Raw genomic sequence first — 22,013 nt, 5'->3', positions numbered from 1 at the left:
TAAATTTACCATATATATGCACATATATTATATTTGCATTACATACAATATATTCTTTTTTGTTTGTTTGTTTGTTTTCGAGACAGGGTTTCTCTGTGTAGCTTTGCGCCTCTCCTGGAACTCACTTGGTAGCCCAGGCTGGCCTCGAACTCACAGAGATCCTCCTGGCTCTGCCTCCCGAGTGCTGGGATTAAAGGCGTGCGCCACCACCGCCTGGCCGCAATATATTCTTAATTTGGGTAAGAAAAACAAGTAGAAAAATGACAGAAAAAATATGGTTATTGATAATTTTAAATATATATATGTGTGTGTGTGTGTGTGTGTGTGTGTGTGTGTTTGGTTTTTCGAGACAGGGTTTCTCTGTGTAGCTTTGCGCCTTTCCTGGGTCTCGCTCTGTAGACCAGGCTGGCCTTGAACTCATAGAGTTCCACCTGCCTCTTGCCTCCTGAGTGCTGGGATTAAAGGTGCGTGCCATTTTATATAAAATTTTTAATAGGAATATTTTTTAAGTACTCACACAAATATATTTTGTAACTAAGAGCTCATAATTCTATGTACAAATGACCAACCCCAGAAAATAGACTTTCAAATTGTGGTAAAATTCATATATACCAAGAAAGCAGAATAGCATACCTCAATCTAAATTCTCTTATATGTCGTAAAATCAGCTTACAAGGGAGTAACCATTTATTTTTGAAAAGTCAATCTTCAAATCAAATATTGAAAGACCTAGATATCAATAACCCATGTAATTCAGTTGAGCTGTTATCATGGACCACAGAAAAACTAAGTCAGTATTATCAGTTGATAAAAATTTGTGTAATCCTATTGATATAAAAGTATGGAATTTCCTTTTAAAATAGCATAGCTATTATGTGATTCCACACTTTCATGATCAGGTTTATAGCCAAAAACAAAAATTAATTTGTATACAAAAAAGACTCCATACCTCATAGTTTTCAGCACTATTCATAATTCTTAAACAAATAATCATAGTAAATCTCTTTCAATATATGAAAGAATCAGCAGAGGGTAGAAGGAGAATGGGATTAGGAGCACTATGGTCAAAATATTACAGTTAGAAGTAGAATTCCATAAATAGCTTATTTTTTTCAGTTTTATTAGTATTTCCATCTGGGAGTGGTTGGGAAAGTGGAAACAGTGATCAGAATATACTATATAAAATAATTTGTCAATAAAATTTTGATAACAGAAAATATACTTAATTCAAATTATTAATGACCTTATGAATTTTCAGTATTTTGCAACTTTTAGAATCTTTAGCACATCCAGTAATATAAACAATAAAGCTAAGATACAGTGAAAAGAATAAAATGAACAACAATGTGTCACATCTCTCAAAACAGATAGTGGGGGATATTTTATTTGCTCTCACCATAAAATGCTTTGCTGTCTGTTTTGCTTTGCTGTTTGAGAAAATCCCACGTTCAGTCCTACCTGGCATAGAAGTAACAAACATCCACATGCTTCTGCCTTCTAAGTGCTAGAACTAAAGATATGAACCACTATGCTCAACCCACCATATATGTTAATATTCTTGTCAGTAAAAAATGATAAATGGTAGCAATGATGGATATACTTGTTGCCCTAATTTGAGCATTAGACAATGCATATATGAACAGAAAGTTTACTCTACCCATAAATATGTACAGTTAGGTGTCAATATCATATATATGACATGAAAGTAGGTGAGAACCTATGGGAAATAAGGAAACTGATAGACAGCGAAAGGGAAAAGAGGAATAAAAAGGACTAAGCTGGGCTGGAGAGATGGCTCAGAGGTTAAGAGCACTGACTGCTCTTCCAGAGGTCCTGAGTTCAATTCCCAGCAACCACATGATAGCTCACAACCATCTGTGATAGGATCTGGTGCCCTCTTCTGGCCTGTAGTCATACATGCTGTATACATAATAAATAAATTAATCTTTAAAAAAAAAAAAGGACTAAGCTGAGTGAAAATTTTCAAAGTATGTAAAATAGTTGAAAAATATGAAATATTAATTTACAAATCCCAACAAAATCTATCCAAGTTATATACCAATAAAATTATATATACATATATACATAAATACATACATGTGTATGTTTATGTATACATGGTATATGCATGCAAATACATATATATTTATATGGATATATGCACATATATGTGTATATCTGTATATGGCATGTATATGTGTATATGTAGGCCATATATATGCACATATGTGTATAAATATCCATATATATGTGTAGCTAGAGTTTTCCTGCCTGACCCACAGTCAGGACAAATCTCTCTCACCTGCCAGTCCCACAGCCACTCAGACCCGACCAAGTAAACACAGAGACTTATATTGGTTACAAACTGTATGGCCGTGGCAGGCTTCTTGCTAACTGTTCTTACAGCTTAAGTTAATCCATTTCTATAAATCTATACCTTACCACGTGACTCGTGGCTTACCGGCATCTTCACATGCTGTTTGTCATCTTGGCGGCTGGCAGTGTTTCCCTGACTCAGCCTTCCACTTCCCAGCTTTATTCTCTTCCTTGTCCCGCCTACACTTCCTGCCCAGCCACTGGCCAATCAGTGATTTATTTATTGACCAATAAGCAACACACTTGACATACAGACCATTCCACAGCATATATGTGTATATACATATGCTCTAAAATTAGGAAGAAATCAGTGATTGAATAATTGAGATTATTGTATTGGACACATATATAATATGTTATATTAATATAAATATTAATATATGTAAAATATATTAATATATGCAATTGTATATAAACTATATATGAAATATATTTCCAAATATATATTTGGAAGCTTGGTTGGATCAACCAGGGCTTCCTCTAAAAATTGTTTTGCAAATTCCCAGTAACCTGAAACCTCTCCCTAGGCACCACTTCTTAACATTTCCACTGTCACCCAAAAGTGTTACTCTAGGGATCAAACCAAAGTCTTGTTCAATAGGTTTGAGTGTAAGTTTTGAAATATAAAAGTTCTGCAGTCTGATGTGCAGCAATTTAAATCTTTGTAACACCTCTAGATTTCAGTCTTAATAGGAGAAAGATGGAAGCTTTTATGATACGTGCTCCTTACCAGAGTTTTAAGACTACTTATGAGTGTTGATGAAGGATAGCGTCTTTAAGATAGGATCTTGAGAAAGAAGATTAGCATATGAGGAACCAGTCACAGTGAACTAGGAATTTCTAGGAAGAAAGAACAAAAGTTGAAGGACTCAAAATTAGGATAAAATCAGTGACTGGATACTTGAGATCATTATGCTGGACGTTAGGAAGCAGGTGTGGAAAGGATGAGAGGCCAGGGACAGCTGCAAGGTCCAAAATACCCTACACTGTAAGCCAAGCAAGAGACTGAATTCAATTTTTAAAATAATGGAAAAAAATCAATGGCAGATTTAAAGAGGGATGGTGCTCTGACGTGATTTAATTTTTCCTGCTGCTGAGGAATGAGTTTTGTAAAATCAAGCACAAACTAAGAACCTGGGTTGGGAGCAATTTCATCTTTGAATGCCATGAGAAGGGTGCTCTTGGATAACTTGTGGAAGTCATGTACCTTTGCAGTCTTACAGTATATGAAACAGTTTTTCTCTTTGTGTTGTGACTCCAAAATCTATCTCTCAGAATTCCTATGGTGGCATCCAAGAAGAGAGGAAACTAATCATTCAAGAGGAGGAATGAAGCTTAGAAAAACATGTATTTTAATTGATTGTCTGCTTTTTTCTGTCTCAGGTTTATTTGCTTAGAGCAGTAATCCATATTTGATCATCATGAATGGGAAAGACTTTGGAGACAACAATCTAAGGTATGTTGTTATCTCTAAGCTCCCTTTTTAAACCAAAATACTATTGGCTAAGGAGACTGTGGCTACAGTGAGGAAAAGGAACTGAACTAAAAATTATAAAAAACTGCATTAAGGGCTTCTGTGTTTTGTGTTTTAAAAGTTCACCATGCATATTACTTGATAAGAAATTGTATTTGAACAAAACTGGTTCCAGAATCTAGTTCTAACAAGTATCACTTAACTTGGTTAGAATGAGTAAAAACTATTGCAGTTTTTCTGGCATTCAAATCTCAGTTATTATATTTCTTCAATTAGGGCAAGTCTGTACAATTATTCCTCCATTTCTCCAGGGATTTTGCTCCAACAGCCTTTGAATATACCAAAACCCAAGTGTGCTCAAATGTCCTTTACATGTGATTTGTGAATATCCTGCTACCTGCTTCAAATTCTCTATCACTTAACACATATAAATCAGTGTGCTTACTGTACCAATATTCATGTCCTACGGTATTGTCCATGACAAGTGAAATGTCTGTGCATGTTATGTAAAGACACAACATCTTTTTCAAGTATTTTATCCACAATTAGTTAAATCAAGGGAAATCTTCTAAGGATATACTTTTTTTAAATTCTTCTCTCATACATCATATCCCAACCTGTGTCTCATCCCTCCCCTCTCCCATGGATATAATTCTTTAATACTACCTGCCTGTCAACATTTGAAGATGTTGAATTCATTGTTTAATGCTCTTTTTTTCTTTTTATATTTTAGACAATTTTGTGAAACTTGCTGAGTCTTAGTTTTCTTACCTAGGAAGGATTTAATGATATACCCCTCCCAAAAACTGTGATTCTAATAATTATTCCTTATCTTTGTCTTCCTGATTTTATTTTGGAGTAGGTAGAAGAATGGGTTTTCATTTGCACATATGAAGAGCGTGCAACATACATAAATCTTTCTCAGAATTCTGATTTCAGTTCTCAAAAATAAAAAAAACACAACAGGAGGAAAATAAGTTCATAAGAGACTCATCATGCAGATGTTTCTTGTAATGATATGTGTAAGTGTCCTGGAAAAAGTTTTGTCAAAACAAGCCTGCCACTAATTTGTTTAATTTCTATGGCTTCAATAATGTTCAGTTTCCTATTTAGAACTTATTGCCTTTATTAATGAGTGAAGCTAGAAGCCTTTGACACTCTTATGACATCTTCCCTTATCAGGCTGTTTGCTATCTATCTTCCATCATGGATTCTCCTGCCTTAGAGAGAAAACAGACAGCAAATCTGTCTTCTTCCAACCTTCTCTGGTTGCTTTGTCTTTCAGCTTAGGATACTAACTGTTCCATGAGTGTGGAATACCCATGGTGTTCTTGCCTACCCCAGTCTCTGCGATTTGTTGGTATAGCAAAGAATTGGACAATTTGGAGAGAAAATAGATTTATTAAGAATTGCTATAAATCATCAGATGCTAACATTTCAGCAAGCAATCATCAAACATATAGTTGGGGGTTAGTTCAAAGTGAACCAGAAGAACAGGGACCTTTAATGTGGTCATAAACCTCAAAAGCTAAACTGATAACAGTGTTGAAAGGACAGGCATGTGTTCATCCTTCCTGCTCCAAAGCTAAAATATAAATTCAGAGTAATCAGTGTGGTATGTTGTGGGATGGTCTTTCTGTTTGCTGTGAATATATGTTGCTTCCATTGGTTAATTAATAAAGCTACTTTAGCCTATGGTAAGGTACGATAAGAGTCAGGAGGGAATTCCAAGCAGAGGGACATTGAGATGGGTGGGGTTAGGGCAGATGCCATCCAGGCACCCAAGGAGCAAGATGCCAGCATATTAATAGAAATGGGTTCATTTCAGATGTAATAGCTAGCTATCAGTAAGTCAGAGCCATAGACCAAACAGTTTGTAATTAATATAAGCCTCTAAGTGTTTATTTGGGAACAAGTGACTTTGGGACACATAAAAGCTTCCAGTAACATTTGGCACTCAATGTTTGGCAAGAATTTCTGCATAAAACCTGAGAGCTTCAGAAAGTTTCTATAACAAAGCCAAGAACAGCTTCCTACTTTAGGTAGCATTGTGGGCCAAGGTACAAAGATGTGTTCTCTGTCCGCGATGGGATTCAGTGGCAACATGGCAGACTCCCTTGCTCTCTCACAAGCTGCAATAAAAAGAGACTTGTCCCAGTAACTGCCTGCAGGCTTGGGAGCTCAGCCCCAGGGTTAAAAACACAGGCATGTTACTAAATTCTGCTTCCCAGAACTGGGAAGGTCAGCATGACTTGTTGGTACTTGCGCCATGTTGAAAATCCAAGCAGGGCAGAACCAGCAGCCAGGGCCACCACTGTGGTGGTAGCTGTGCAGCGTCAGAAAAGGATTAAAAATACACAATAAAACAGATTCAGATGAAAAAAACTATAAATGAGTTACAGTGTATTTAAAAAAAGTATATACATAGGTTTGGGAGAGAAAAGAAAAAGGATAAAGTCCTTAAAAAAATAAATAGAATAATTTTAAAAAATGCCATGTAAAGATGGAAAATACACAGAGAGTCTGGATTCTGTATATTATTGTGTTGTCTTTAGGACTCTTAACTGCAGAGAGACATTTGATTGAGGGCTGCTAAGCAAAAACAACATATATATTACAAAGATATCTTGACTATGAAATTTGGGTCTAAGGATATGTTGCTTTGGAAAAGGTTTTGCTTTTGTTTCTACAGAAGATGAGAAGCTATAGATTTTTTCCAGGTTAATATGGAAAAATAAGGAAGACACCCCTGAGAGGTCTCCAATGGAAGCAATGGCCCAGATGATCCAACATTCAGAACAGCTTCAAGACAGCTGACTTACACGATGCAGACACAAAGACTACTCCAGTCAGGACTTGACAATAGTCCTAAATTTTCTCAGGATCCCCATAAGATTGCTTCAATCAGCAGGAAGTAGTATGTAAAGCTATGTCCAAATTCCCAAAATATTGTTTACAAATATTTGTTTTCATTTAAATTGGTCTGAGTATAAATGGTTAATGGTCACAGTCAATTCCTTTCTAAAAAGTGGAGGGGATATTATATAGAAATAATGAGAAAAATAGTAGATAATTGAATCTACTTTAATCCAAAATACAACTGTTAATCTCAAAATAATTTACAGTGGTATGGATTTTGGTTTATTAATACAAATTTAAGGTAAATTTTGTTGTATTATATGTATATTTACACATTGATTTAAGGTATTATGTTTATGCAGCTCATTTAAAAAAGCAATATATATTTTAGAAATACAAATTAATAGTCATCTATAATATTCAAACTTATAGCCATGTTAATTAGGTTTTCTAGATATATAGAGATATATTTAAGATAGATAAGTAATCTTTAAACACTTCAAAAAACAACAGATTATGGCATTTAAAATGTTTTAAGAACTTAGACTTTTCTGGACAGTGAGACATGTCTGCTTCTGGCAGCACCAATTACTCAAAGAGGATGATGGGCATCTAAGAAACTCATTATGGACTTTGCTTACAAAATGGAAAAAGCTAGACAATTGGGCATGGAACTGCTCTTGCCTGGGCTGCAGGACCCTTAAAAAGGTGATCATTGAACTTTGCCAAAACAAGACAAGATGGTCCTTCAGTCTCCTGCTTCACAGAAAAAACTCCCAGACATTCTGCAGGGCACAAAGGAGAGCAACTGATGAATTATGCCAATAGGCAGAGCAGTTCTTCACATTTTCTGCTTTCTTGAAAAATCTGCCAGATACTCTAGTCCTATAAGCTGAAGATGGATGCCCCAACATTACAAAAGAACTTTGGGTGACTATCCAAGTAACCAGATGTCTCTTGTCATTTCTAGAATTTTTGGAACTTGCTTGCAATTTATACTTCTTGTTTACTCAGATAATAATAATAATCTTCTGGGATCTTTGATGGAGTTGAAGACTATATAGTTACAGTTTTCCTTAGTTATAATAAAAGGTAAATTAGATATTACACTTTAGACTCACAAAAATAGGATAGATAATGGAGTATTTTCTTTAATTTTGCCAAATACAAATAGACTAGATATTGTAACTATAATTCTTGCTTGATAACTGTTTTGTTATATGTAATTTTGCTATGTTAAAATGAAAACCTTTCTTTTTGATCAGACAGAAAAGGAGAAGTGCTGTGGAATGGTCTTTCTGTATGCTGTGAATATATATTGCTTTCATTGGTTAATAAATAAAGCTGCTTTGGCCTATGGTAAGGCAGGATAAGAGCCAGATGGGAAACCCAAACACAGGGACAGGGAGAGGAATGGAAGAGTCAGGGGCAGATGCTATCCAACAACCAAGGAACAAGATGCCAGGAGACCAGTAATTCCATGGCCATGTGACAACATATAGATTAATATAAATGGATTAATTTAAAATGTAATAACTGGCTAGCAATAAGTCTGAGCCATATACCAAACAGTTTGTAGTTAATATAAGCCTCTGTGTGTTTATTTGGGACTGAGTGGCTGCAAGACATAGAAAAGCTTCTGGTTATAGTGGTGCTACTTCCAGGGTCAGAAACCATCCTGTTTGTTGTCATGTGGAACATCCTTTAAGTGACCCCCAAGATAATTTCAAGAGTAATTGAATGCATTCAATTACTTCTTCCTTGGTTGGCCCTGAAAATTGGAGAGAAGGTTTCTTAAGCAATGCTCATGTCACCATGGACAGATACAGTTTTCACTTCCACCTCAATAAAAGACTCATCAGAAAGAGACTGGAAAATCTGGTCCTTTATTCTGTCCTGGTGAGCCATTGTTGACCCTCCCAATGCACATCCTTCTTCTTCTATTTATTTAAAGTTCTTTTATCCTTGCCTCGTGTGTCTATTCCATTATTTGGGAGGTTACTAAAAGGGAGCTGTCACTATTGTTAGACTATTTCTCCCAGGGACAGTGGTGATTCTCCAGGCATTAGGTTCCAGATTTAATGGCTTAGAAAATGGTACTCAACTAAGTCTGAAGGTAGACTCTGATAAAATCTGTAGATTGAAACCACAGACAACTAAATTAGCTTTATTAGATATTTAAAATTTATCAACAGAGAAAAGAGATATGCATTCTGAGGCTTTATGGAAAAAAATTAAATAAACAATGCAATATCTATTATAAAGACCGAAATATGTTTCTGGAACTAGAGATTCATTTTGGGATCCAAAGAGCCCCAGTTACTCAGTTCATCCAGATGGTCTGATGCCAGCTGCAGAAATGAGTTGCTTAGGAAAGGACATGCAGCTTTTACACCACGATTCTGCATGTACCCTCCACCATTGGCTCAATCTTCCCGGTGCTGTTAGGACCGGCTCAGTAATCCAGGTGCTGTCACGACCAGCTTCTGTGCCATGTTTCTGAAACTGTTTCCCTGCTTTTCTCATCCCAAATATATTCTATAAAGAGTAAAGGGGAAATGGTGAATGTTGTTCTTAAAAAAGATTCTCTTCTATTTATACCTATCTATTAGAGAGCAACTTCTTTTCAGATTGTCCCAAGTTCGAATATTCCATGCATTTTTATTTACTTTCATTATGCTTTTATTTTAATAAAACAGTTGATTTCTTACCTATGCCTCCTATCACATATTGACAGAAGCGCATGACTAAGTCTCCAGTCATATAATGGGAACCAAGAACTCCCAGACAATGATTCAAACAATTCTTATTAAAATGCATTCTTTGTGCTTGTTTGGCTATTTAGAATTTTGTTTTGATAAAGTAGACTCTAAAATCATTCATGAAAAATTACTGTAAGATAATGTTTTTTTTAGATTTTTTTCTATTTCAAATTGTTTAATGACTTGGAATGTGCTTTTTATGGGGGATTGCATTGCATCTGTACATTGTTTTTCGTAGGCTGGCCATTTTTCACAATACTATCAATCCATGAGCACAGGATGTCTCCCTATCTTTTAGAAGCTTCTTCGGGTTTTTTGTTTAATGTCTGCCTTAGTTTCTTTTCTTTTGCTGTGATAAAACACCATAATAAGGGCAATTCACAAAAGAGTTTAACTTGGACCTATTGTTTCAGAGGGTGAGAGTGCATCATTGAAAAGGAAAAAGTTGGCAGCAGAAATGACTGTGAGCTCATCATTTGATCCACAATCACAAGGCAAAAGGAGTGCACTGGGAGTGGCATAAGTTTTTGAAACCCCAAAGCCTGCCCTAGCTACACACTTCTACCAAGGCTACACCTCCTAGTCCTCCTAAACACTTCCACCAACTGGATACCATGTATTTAAATACACTAACTTACAGGGATGATTCTCATTCAAACCACTACAAGTGTCTTAAGATTTTCATTTAGCTAATGTTTCACTTATTTGATAATTTTTTCTAAGATTTTCTTTATATTATGAGTGGGATCATTTTCCCTTGTTTCTTTTCTAAGTATTCTAAGTATGTTGTTAAACTATATAAAGACTATTGATCTTTATTTTTCCAGATTAATTTTGCATCATACTACTTTGTTGAACATGTTTATAAGGTGTAGGAATTTTTAAGGTCAAGGTGGTGGGTATAAAAGGTCAGGGTAGAAAGTAAGAGTGGGAGAGAATAACCACATTTTTATTGGAGCACACCTTTTATACAGTGATTCACAACTTTAATCCCAGCACTTGGAAGGCAGAGGCAACAAAATATATGGGAGTTTGAGGCCAGCCTGGTCGACAGAGTTAGTTTCAGGGCAGCCAAAGTTATACAGAGAAACCTTTCCTTACAAAAACAAAATACAGACACACACATATGTTTGTTTGTATGTGTGTATATATATATACACACATATATGTGGAAACCCACTATGTTATATACTTCCATGCATACCTCTAACCATACACACACACACACACACACACACACACACACACACACACACATACACATACACATACACCTACATAAATACACAAACATAAAAAGTTGAAGTAAGGTTTCCAATAATAAAGGGACAATGCCTCTTCCTGATAACATAAACCATAAAATTAAAAAAAAGTACACTGATAGATAGGGGCAACCTTTTATAAAGCTGTTGATCAGTGGAATCTCATTGATATGTCCCAATAATGTAGGCTCTTGCCATTGCTCTTACTTACATCCCATAACCTCAACATAAAACACATTGATGAAGACACCACATACCTGAATTATAGAACCCTTACAAGCTATAATGATGACTAGCAATGGAAGACATGCCCACTAGTGCAGCAGTGGCATGAACTTCATGGGAGTAACCAACCACTTTCTGACTGAAATTAAGTCCCTTTCCACAAGATGAAACCTGTTTCAGGCGTCATTATCAGGACATGAACCTATGATGGTTAGACATGTCATAGGTCCTTAGGGAAAATCTACTATTATTTTTCTACATAGAGTATTTAACTGACTTCTAATGATGTACTCCTTTATTTTTATTTTATAAGTTAATTAAATTTTACATATCAGTCATAGACTCCCTTGTTCTCCCCCCTCCAGCCCCCCACCTTTCCCCCAGCCCACCCCCCATTCCCATCTCCTCCAGGGCAAAGACTCCCCTGAGGATTGAGTTCAACCTGGTAGATTCATTCCAGGCAGGTCCAGTCCCCTCCTCACAGGCTGAGTCAAGTGTTCCTGTATAAGCCCCAGGTTTCAAATAGCCAACTCATGTACTGAATACCCGGTAGGACCTGGTCCCACTGCCTGGATGCCACCCAAACAGATCAACCTAATCAACTGCCTCACTTATCCAGAGGGCCTGATCCAGTTGGGGGCTCCTCAGCTATTGGTTCATAGTTCATGTGTTTCCATTCATTTGGCTATTTGTCCCTGTGCTTTATCCAACCTTGGTCTCAACAACAATTGGACTCCTGGAGCTCCACCCGGGGCCTAGCCGTGGATCTCTGCATCTGGTTCCCTCAGTCATTGGATGGGGTTTCTAGAACAACAATTAGGGTGTTTGGCCATCCTATCACCAGAGTAGGTCAGTTCGGGCTGTCTCTCGACCATTGCCAGCAGTCTGTTGTGGGGATATCTTTGTGGATTTCTGTGGGCCTCTCTAGCACTTTGCTTCTTCCTATTCTCATGTGGTCTTCATTTATCACAGTCTTTTATTCCTTGTTCTCCCTCTTTGTTCTTGATCCAACTGGGATCTCCTGCTCCCCTAAGCTCTCTTTCCCTCAACCCTTGCCCTTCATTACCCCCACTTACATCCATGTTGTTCATGTAGATCTCATCCATTTCTCTGACAGTGGGTGATCCCTGTGTCTTTCTTGGGGTCCTGTTTTCTAGGTAACCTCAAATGGATAGATCTAGAAAAAATCATCCTGAGTGAGGTAACCCAGACTCAGAAAGACAAACATGGTATGTACTCACTCATAGGAGGATACTAGATGTAAAACAAAGATAACTAGACTGCTACTAATGATGTACTCTATAGCCATATATTAATGAATCCTGCAACCATCATCAGAAGAACTTCTATTTGCCGTAGTCAGTGATTCCTACAGAGACTCACAACTGGCTAAGGTACAGAAAACAAGAGACTGAACGTTCTATTTTTAAATGGAACATATGTAACACATTTCTTCATCTCGAGGCTCAGAGATCATTGGAGAAGGTGTAGAAAGAGAGAAAGAGCCAGAGGCAATGGACAACTTCAAGAAAACAGTGTTTTCTACACTCAGCAGGACAGTTGCATCTATGAACTCACTGTGATTTGGGCATGACATGTAGCCCAAATCAGACCAAATCCCAGCATGAAAAGAGAAGTTGGGCATGACATCTTACCCCAAAGTGTGGCACTATTGGCAATTGTTAGCTACTGGAAGAAGAGTCACTTTTCTCTAAATGTGCAGCCACTGGGAAATTGACAATGCTCCAGTTGAAGGTTTATATCCATAAACCTTTGGAACAAACAAATTGATTGATGGGGAAAAAGCAGGGCACAAAGTGGGTAGGTGGGGAAAGGGGCATGGAAATGGAAAGAGTTGGGTAAAGGGGTTGAACTTCTTCAAAGTACAATTTTTGAAATTCTCAAAGAACTAATAAATAGTAATAAATAAATACATTGTTTCTCAAAGTAAAAAAAAAAAATGAAGGTATTAAAGGAGTACAACTTACCTTTTTATTTATGATAACATTCCTAGAGAGGTTAGCTGAGATGGGAAGACCAGTCCTGAATGTGAGCAACAGTATCTCATTGGCTGGAGTCTGTCTCAGATGGAATAAAAAGTTAGAAGGAAGCCAGCTGAACACAATATTCCCCTCTCTGTCTGCTAACAGAATGTAACCTGTTACAACAGACCCTTTCTTCCAACTGCCAAGTGCTGTACCTCACCATCCATGATGGACTGAGTCACCTGAGCCTTGAACCAGAATAAATATTTCCTTAACTTGTTTCTATGAGATGTTCTGTCACAGCAATGAAAAAAGGAAGCAACATGCCATCTTTTGGGTTTTAATCTCTCCAAGAAACATGTTCAAAGTAGTGCTTAATATCTATTTCAGGGTCGCTGGACAAAATTGTGAACAGATTTCATTTATTTTTACAAGGCATGTTTGGGAGTAATTAATCATTATTCAATCATAATGGCTGAATGTGGGAACATGTCAAGTATCTAAACTCAATTTTCCTCACAGGCTGCTTGACTTTTTTATTCTCATCTATGGAGACATTCAGCGAAGTTAAAGATCCATGAACAGTTCTCATCTCTGTCTCTTTAAGAACTCAAATGAAGACAAGGTGAGAAAGTTTTAAGGACTTATTTTTGTCTTCTCAAAATTTGTTGTTTACAGTTGCCTCACACACCAAGTTGATAGAGGGAAAATAAGAAACTAAAAATAAGCAAGGTCTTTTTGTTCACAGGGGTAATGCAGTTACATAAGTCAAAGTGGCAGGTCATATGAAGCCTTCTGTGATTCCTTGGGGTTTCTGTCTCATTTCACAGCCTAGCAAACAGTGAAACAGTAGGATATATATTTTTCAATTAGGTTGTCAATATTTTGACCAAACAACCTATTTATAACATTCAGGTTTACTGTTCTGCTGTGGGAACCACTAGAAACTGCTGTGTCCTAAAGTCAGCTTGAAGATTTGAAGCTTCATGACCAGGTAATGCGTGCCAGCTTGACGCTCAGGTTTCTTCTGCCTGCTTATCACGAAGGGGCAACAGACTCATAGTATGTTTATTATTATGTGAAAATACTCACCTTTGGCTACTATAGCTGCCACTATTAAAACCCGCAGTAGAAGTAATATTTCAGATGACATAAAATGCAGAGAACCATCCATCTACTTTGAGATATGTATTCATATGTAATATATAAAATAAACATACGTATTTAGTTTACTTGGTAGACTGCCTTCCTAATGTGTATGGAGCCTTAGGTTTGAGCTGTAGCACTGTATAAAACTAGATGTGGTAATGAATGTCTGTAATTCCAGCATGAATTAGGTGGAGGCAGGGGGATAAAAAGTTCAAAGTTATTCTCAGACATGTTGCACTTTTGAGCCCAGCCTGGAATATATAAGTCCCTGCAGCCAAAACAAAACAAACAAAACCAACAACAACAACAGCAGCAGCAACAACAACAAAATCATTGAAATTAGAGTTCTAAAAGCTAAATGGTGACTTTTTCTTTTCTTTTTTCTTTTCTTCAATTGAAGGAATTTCAACCTTTTCTTTCCTTTCGTACCCCTTAGCCTCCTTTGAACATGGCTGCCCTGTGTTTGGGGGACAAGAACGGATACCCTTATTTCTAAAGTCTTATATTCCAATTTATGCTTTTCTCCCCTCTTTTCTCCTCTACCTATAGGGCCTTGTAAGGTTCCCAAGTGAATGCACCTTTTCTTTGCCTGTTAATGTGTTAGCTGTATACATGTTTTCATGTTATATTATTGAGTTATGTTTATTGAAAGCTCACATTTAACGTATTTTGCAGAAAATCCAATAAAAAGAAACAATGTATATCTTAAAATATACAAATATTATTATTGATATTAAAAGGCAATGATCTCAAATCTTATAATTACTGAAATGTACATGCATATAGAGCTATATAGGATCATACATATTCTAATAATTGGACTATTATTTCTTAAGTTTTTACTAGTATTTATTCTTAAACTGCTGGGTAACAAAGACTAAATAACAATGTAAAGAATGAAAAGAAACAAGAATATAGTCAGTATTTGGTTGATATGTTCAAGTTAATGCTTTCTGCTTTGCTTGTACCTGATACCCTACTTAGAATGGAGATATTCAGTGTCAATAATGACATGTCCCTAGCCACATCAAGAATTCTGGGAAACAGAAGTCAATCAAAGCAAGTACGTTTAAGGTACCCCAAAAAGATCAAATGTGCACTATAAATTATAAGAAAAGCATAATGTAGATAAGGACATAGTAAGTCTATTTACTGTATCAATTGAACACCTCTGGAAAAATTTGCTTGGAAGTGTTGTTTGAAATCTCAGGATGACATGAATCCTCAGGAGATTAGTAGAAACTTTTAAAAGGTGTTTATCTCCTCTGTGTATGTTCTTACTGGTTCTGAGAAACTATGATCTGTTTAGCAGGCTGACAGGAGTCCACAAGTCTCCAGTAACTGTCTTTCTACTTTGCTTAAATACTACTGATTTTGCTTAGGAATCACAGACTGGACAGAGTCTACACATTGGCTAGCTTCCGTGAGAACACTACAGAGAATGATGTCACAGTCCATCTGATACTGAAATTCAACTTCGCTTATACATCAATGCTTTGCTTCTCTTCAAGATTCAAAAGTACCTAATCTTTGATTAACAACAATACTTGTTTATATCTATGAGTTACCAAGTATTATTTCAATATGTGTATACAATGTAGAATGATCAAAATAATGTTTTTAGTATTTATTGTTTCAAATATTTATTCTTTTTTGCAGTGTGCACACATAAAAGCATCTTTTTCTTGGTCCAGGAAGATGAGACAAATATGATTCAGTGTCACTAATCTATGGGACCCAGAAAAATTATAACTCAGAAAAATGGAGACTAAAGTGATAGTTAGCAGAGCTAATGGAAGGATGGTTTCTCAGGAGAAAAAAGACATTGATGAGTAAAGAGCTGTAGTTAGAAAGAAGTAAGTTCTAAGACTGTACTGTAAAATACACTAGTAATGTCTTGATCCCTGTTCTCATGTCCCACTCATTCATTCAGTTTTAGAAACAGAAATTTGCTCTGCCAATCAGCTTGGAAGGAAAGACATAGATGGTGAAAATAGGGAAATGGAATGATATTAGCTATCTGAAAGAAGCTTAGTCCACGTGCCTATTGCCTTCACAGGCAATGAATTACTTCTTCCTTCTGTAACTCTGTGTTTCCCTCAAAACCTGTAGGCCTGTAAATGAACTGATTGGTATTACTGGTCCAATAGAGTTACATTGACTATGGAAGGATGAAGCAGTGTTTACCCACCTAAAATATCTATCATAATTATGAACCCAAATACTATCTCAGGCCTGACATCATTCATTTGATCTGTTTTTCTTGTGAGACTTTACATTGGTATTTCTTTTGGTCTGTGCTGACCTTCATGCTTCAATAATTCCACTAATATTTGAACATATATTATTTGCAACTTAATAATCTTTGATGCAACAGAAAATAGTATTTTATTTTGTTATCAGATATTTTTGTCCTAAACATTGAAATATCACTGTCAAATTCATCAAATATGCTAAACAAACAAAAAATTAGACATATAAGACCAAATAAGTGAATGGACATGTTTCTCAGTGTCCAACACTTTTCAAGCATATCCAAGGCCATGGGTTTAAAATTGTACACTGCATAAAAAATGAACAACAACGAAAAACATGAGCAAGAGGACACACAGTGGTGGCCTTAAAACTGTTGTCAGATACCTCTTTTAAGAAGTGACATACACTTCAAGTCCTAAATGATAAGAATAACTGTGTCTAGCAGTTGGTTCTGAAAAATCAGCTATGTCAAGGCCAATAACGGTACGTACAGACAGTCAATGTTCAGAGGTGAGTCTGAATATGCTGGTGTGTCTGAAGATCAACAGGGCTACAAGTTGTTTAGAAAGGCAACAAGGTCAGACAAAATGATGAGGATGTCAGAGAGATGCTTTGTGTGCTCTGGCGGTTATGCAGTTTCACTTTATGCTAAGTGGAAATGGAAATAACAAGAGACCGTTAAGGAGGTGGCATAATCCTCTTTATGTTTTTAAACTTCACTTTGTGTCCTCTGTGATAAAGACTTTGAAAAGAAGGGAAGACACAGTCGCTGGATATGAAATGGTGAGAAAAGTTTTGCACATACTTCAGCTGTATCATACTGTATGTTAAATGCTAAGTACTTCTATGAACAAATCAAACACTGCCCTTGTCCATACAGCAGTTTTAATCATAAGAGGATATTGTAGATGGAATAATAAACTATGAATGAAAGGAGACGCTTCCTTGATAGATGATCAAGAAGGTCTTACATACTTTGGGGATACAGAGATGGGTGGGTGGGAACAGCCATCGCATTTACTTACATAGTGCATATGTGGGATAACAATCAAAGATCCTCATCCTTCTCAAGGCCCTATTTCAGCCTCTCATAGTCCTAATTGAAAGCAAAAAGAATCACATGTTAACTATTTGTGCATTTCTCATTCACAGCCTTACTGAAAATGAAAATTAAATTCAGAGTAAAATATACTTTTATTATTAAAATATCATAATTATAAATGATTTAAAAGACTCTGAAATGCCTTTAAGACTTCAATGACAAAGATGGATAATTTCAAATTTTGTTAGAAGTCTTTAACAAAACTATGATCAATATGAAGAAGAGGATGAGTTTATAACGGAAAGTGTATAATGCGCTATGCTTCCAGATCTAGGGTTCCACCCAACTCACAGTCTTCACATTCTTTCTCCCATTCTCCCTCTTTGTTGCATACCTCCTCAGGCCTTGTTTAAAACCTAAGAATTCTGAACTCACAGGACATTATGGAAAGAAACACCTTTAGTTCAAATTTCAAAATGTCTTGTCTTTGGCCAAGTGACATTTAAATTTTTACACTGCTGGAACATTTGCATCTCTGCATCTCAAATTCCATTTTATCAGGGGCTTTACAGACTCTTAGACACTTTCAGAAGAGTGTGGGAGGGATGATGTTCTGTGTTGAGTAGAGGCTTTGAAGGAAATGTTTTTACAAGGAATGGAAGTTAGGAACATTACTCCCCAGAGCACCCCAATAATGCAACTACTCTAATTTCTATGATTTACAAGGTATTTCCCATTCTCATATACACCATCTTTCCAGACATCTATCTACTATTCTTTCTTACATAGCATAAATGAGGTAATTTGCAAAATTCTCCTATATACACACACATACACACACACACACACACACACACACACACACACACACACACACACACGCACACAGAAACAAACTAAAATAGCATGACTGAATACATGAAAATCATTTAAACTGTATACTCACATATATTTTGGAAAATAAACTGATATTTGAAGGGTAAATATTATATTATATATTATATTTAGTATAACTAATATGCTTAGAATGTAGAAGTATGTATTTATATATTTAGTATATAAAAATACTAAGGACTCATAGCAAATAGAATTAGAGTTACTGAAAAACAAGGATGACTGAACTTGGTCAGTACAGACAGTATTAAAATGTGAGAAGTAGAAATGATAGCACCTTTTGACATGGATTTGCATAATACATAACAAATATAAATCTCTCAATTAAAATTAATATGTAAATACTAAACTCTTACTAAGTATTTACATGCAAACTTGTAAATAAAATATTGATAAATCTAACATTTTGCTACATACACAATTCTTAGTTAAAATTCTTTGTGCTCTTGAAAAAGTGTTTTTCAAAAGTGGCACTGATTTGTATTACCTTGTTGCTTCTGTTTTAAACTACAAAATAAAATTAAGAGACAAGCCACTCTAAATAATAGCTACCATTTTCGCTGTTTTTTATTGTATACTTTTGTACAAAAACACATTGACATGTGTGATTCTATGTTACATTTTAACCAGAACAGACACATGTCCTAAGAATGAGAATATTCCTTATTATCTTTGAGTACATGGCCAGCCACGTGATTACATATTTTATAAATCAGTTTCATAAATCCTCAGAAAAATTATCTCATACTATTTTTATTCAAGCAGATTTGTATATTCATGGTTTTGCCACCTAGAACTCAACTAACTAAAAAAAAAAATAATTAGAGCCAAATTTACATGTTGGATGAAAATGTATTTTTTCACAATTTCTTAATAGAGTATTATTTTATTACTTAGGTGAAATTTTTATTATACTGGATAAGTATGCTACATATAATATAAAACATATAGAAGAATTTTGCAAGTCATTTTACAGTTTTACAAAAGTGACTTTTGTTATCCATGGAGGATAATTGTCACAGGTTTCAAGGGATGACAGCACTTATTTCAAATTTACAAAAATACAAATATTGAGTCTCTCAAATCTAATAATCCAAGAAAAATTCACAGGGTCACACACTTAATGAAAGGACTAACAGGGCTTGTACCTATTTCTCTTTGTTACTTTTGTGTTTTAACATCAAGAGTATGTTTATTTTAATTTCTATATGGACGTTAACCTCTGCCCATTTCTCTTCCAAACCACAATACTCAGTATTCATGTGTGCAGTCTCTCCAGGCTTCACATAACCTTTAGCATCAGCAGGTTTCCATTTTCCTTTAGTGTTTGAGGCATGGAAGGTAAGAATGACTGAGATTACAAGTTTCTGGTTCAAACCTCTCACACGTCCCCTTTTCTATAGCCATGAGATGAAGCATGGAATTTCAGATTGCTCAAATTGTCAGTTTCAATTCCAGACTTTCTTTGTAACAGAGGTTGTTTTTCCATTTGTTTTTGGATTGCATTCTCATTGACCATATCAGAGATCTTTTATCTTGTGGTTCAAAGCATATTTCTTTGAGAATTAGCTTTATTTACAAACTGTACCTCATTAGTGATCATCAAACTTTCCCAATTGATAAGGCTGAGATGATACTCTGTGTGGCACTGTATATTATAAAATTTATGAAGTACTCTAACAATAAGCTGATTATTATAGATACATTGGTTGATACATGTTAAGAAGTCTTTTAGATATTTCCACAGTACAGTGTAAAAATTGACACATTGTACATTTGTTGTATAAATAACATGGCCAACCATCCTGGTTTGATCAGAACTAAAACTATTCTTAGGACAGAGGGCACCTAGTGTCACATGGGAATAGGCCGGAGTCTATTGGTGAAATTATTAAGGCCACTCCATGTAGTTAAAAGGGAGGTTTATTTAGTGGTGTAACTTACAAATGAAGGGAAAGGTAGGTTGCAGGGTCTAGGAAAGGTGTGGCACAGTCCAGCGGTGTTCTCTAGAGAACTCTGCTCGGTCTACCTCTAGCATCCAAGGTCTAGGAACCAAGAGAGCCTGCGCATCTGGATCTCCTGTCTTCAGGGTCCTCTCTTGGCCCCACCTTGTAGTCGTGACAGTTACCTAGGCTTCAATGGGGGTTGGAACTTCCAGATCAAGGTTGAAATGGCTACCCACTACATGAGTCAACAAGTTGTTCACTGTAATATCATGGAATCTGTGTGTTGCTCTGTGTGCATTTGTAATAAGCTTATTAACTGTATAAACCCAGACCACATGTGGCTCCTAACCACCCTGAGTTCATGTCAGAGTTTGCTTTCTTATTCCCCATCATACTGTCATATGAAATCACATAGTCAGGTCCTTATGTGGGCTAGATATAAGTTCAGTTCAGTACTTGTGCAATAACCAGCTCCCCGAGAAGTGAAAGAAAAAAGCTTTGCTCTGGTTTGAAAGTTCTGAAGGAAACTGACAGACTTTCTGGCAATGTGCATTTGAAAGTCTATGGAATAATTGTTTCTCCTTTGAGAAATTAAAACAAGAAATGTGATAGGAACCCACAGTCAGAATAAGAATAAACTGATATTAAGGTGCCTTTTACTTCTTGGTGCAAAACTGAATACAGATGGCAGATCAACGAGATGTATGCATTTAGAAGTATCTTACAGATATAGGTTGTGAATTCATTGTAAAATAAATAATGTTTCCAACTATACAACATTTCATAAAGCCCCAATTTTACATTTTAAATTATAATTCTTGCAAATTACTCTATTCTGTATTAAATTGTCAACAGGCAATATCTATTAATGGGGTGTTTTAGAAATTAGCACTAGTGTTTCCATTGCATTTTCAGAGGCACATAAGATTACCTCCGTTTCTCAGTTTTTCTTTTTAGTTAGTACTTTTCGTTGCACACACACACACACACACACACACACACACACACACACACACGGGGGGGGGGGGGAGACATTATGTATTTAAGGTTAAAGAGATAAATGACACCTTGTGTCAAAAACAAACAGAAAGTATCTAAACTCAAAATTCATGCTATTTATAAGATATCCCTAACCATGCAACTTTATAAACTGGATTGGTATTTATTTATCTTTGAGATGTCCCAATTTTCTTAATATAAAAGAGAACTATAACACTGCAATTTCACTTGTATCTACTCATTATTACAAATCCATGATTAAAACAAACAAACAAAAAGAACCATTGTTGGTAATGCTTTCAGAATTTGCTGAATGCCTATGGATTGAATTAATGAGTAAACTCATATCCAACGGGTTCACATGCCACCTTTCCAGGGTGTCCACAGTAATACAACCTTACACTGTACCCTGCTTGGGTCACTCCACCACACTTTCTCTCTCTTTCCTCAAGTTATTAGTTCTTCAGAAACTCAACCAAGGTGCAACAGTATGGCTTCCAGATAAAGGTGCTTCCTGCCTGATAACCTGAGTTTGATTCATAAAACACACATAGTGGAAGGAAAAATATCAAGGCACAAAAATTATTCACTGTCCTCTACAATCATGCACACATACATAACTCATGTATACACTAAACAAAGTTTAAATGTAATAACAAAATCAGTCAGAATGTGACACTTTCTGAATGGTTTCTTATTTTTCCTCATCACTGAACTTCTTTGCTATAATTTTATTGGCATTTACTGTATCCCACATTCACCAAAATTACTTTATCATGTGACC

The sequence above is a fragment of the Peromyscus californicus genome, unplaced genomic scaffold (assembly GCF_007827085.1).
Source record: "Peromyscus californicus insignis strain IS unplaced genomic scaffold, ASM782708v3 Scaffold_8__1_contigs__length_139910024, whole genome shotgun sequence".
Classification (NCBI taxonomy): Eukaryota; Metazoa; Chordata; class Mammalia; order Rodentia; family Cricetidae; genus Peromyscus; species Peromyscus californicus.
Note: the sequence above shows the minus strand (reverse complement) of the source record.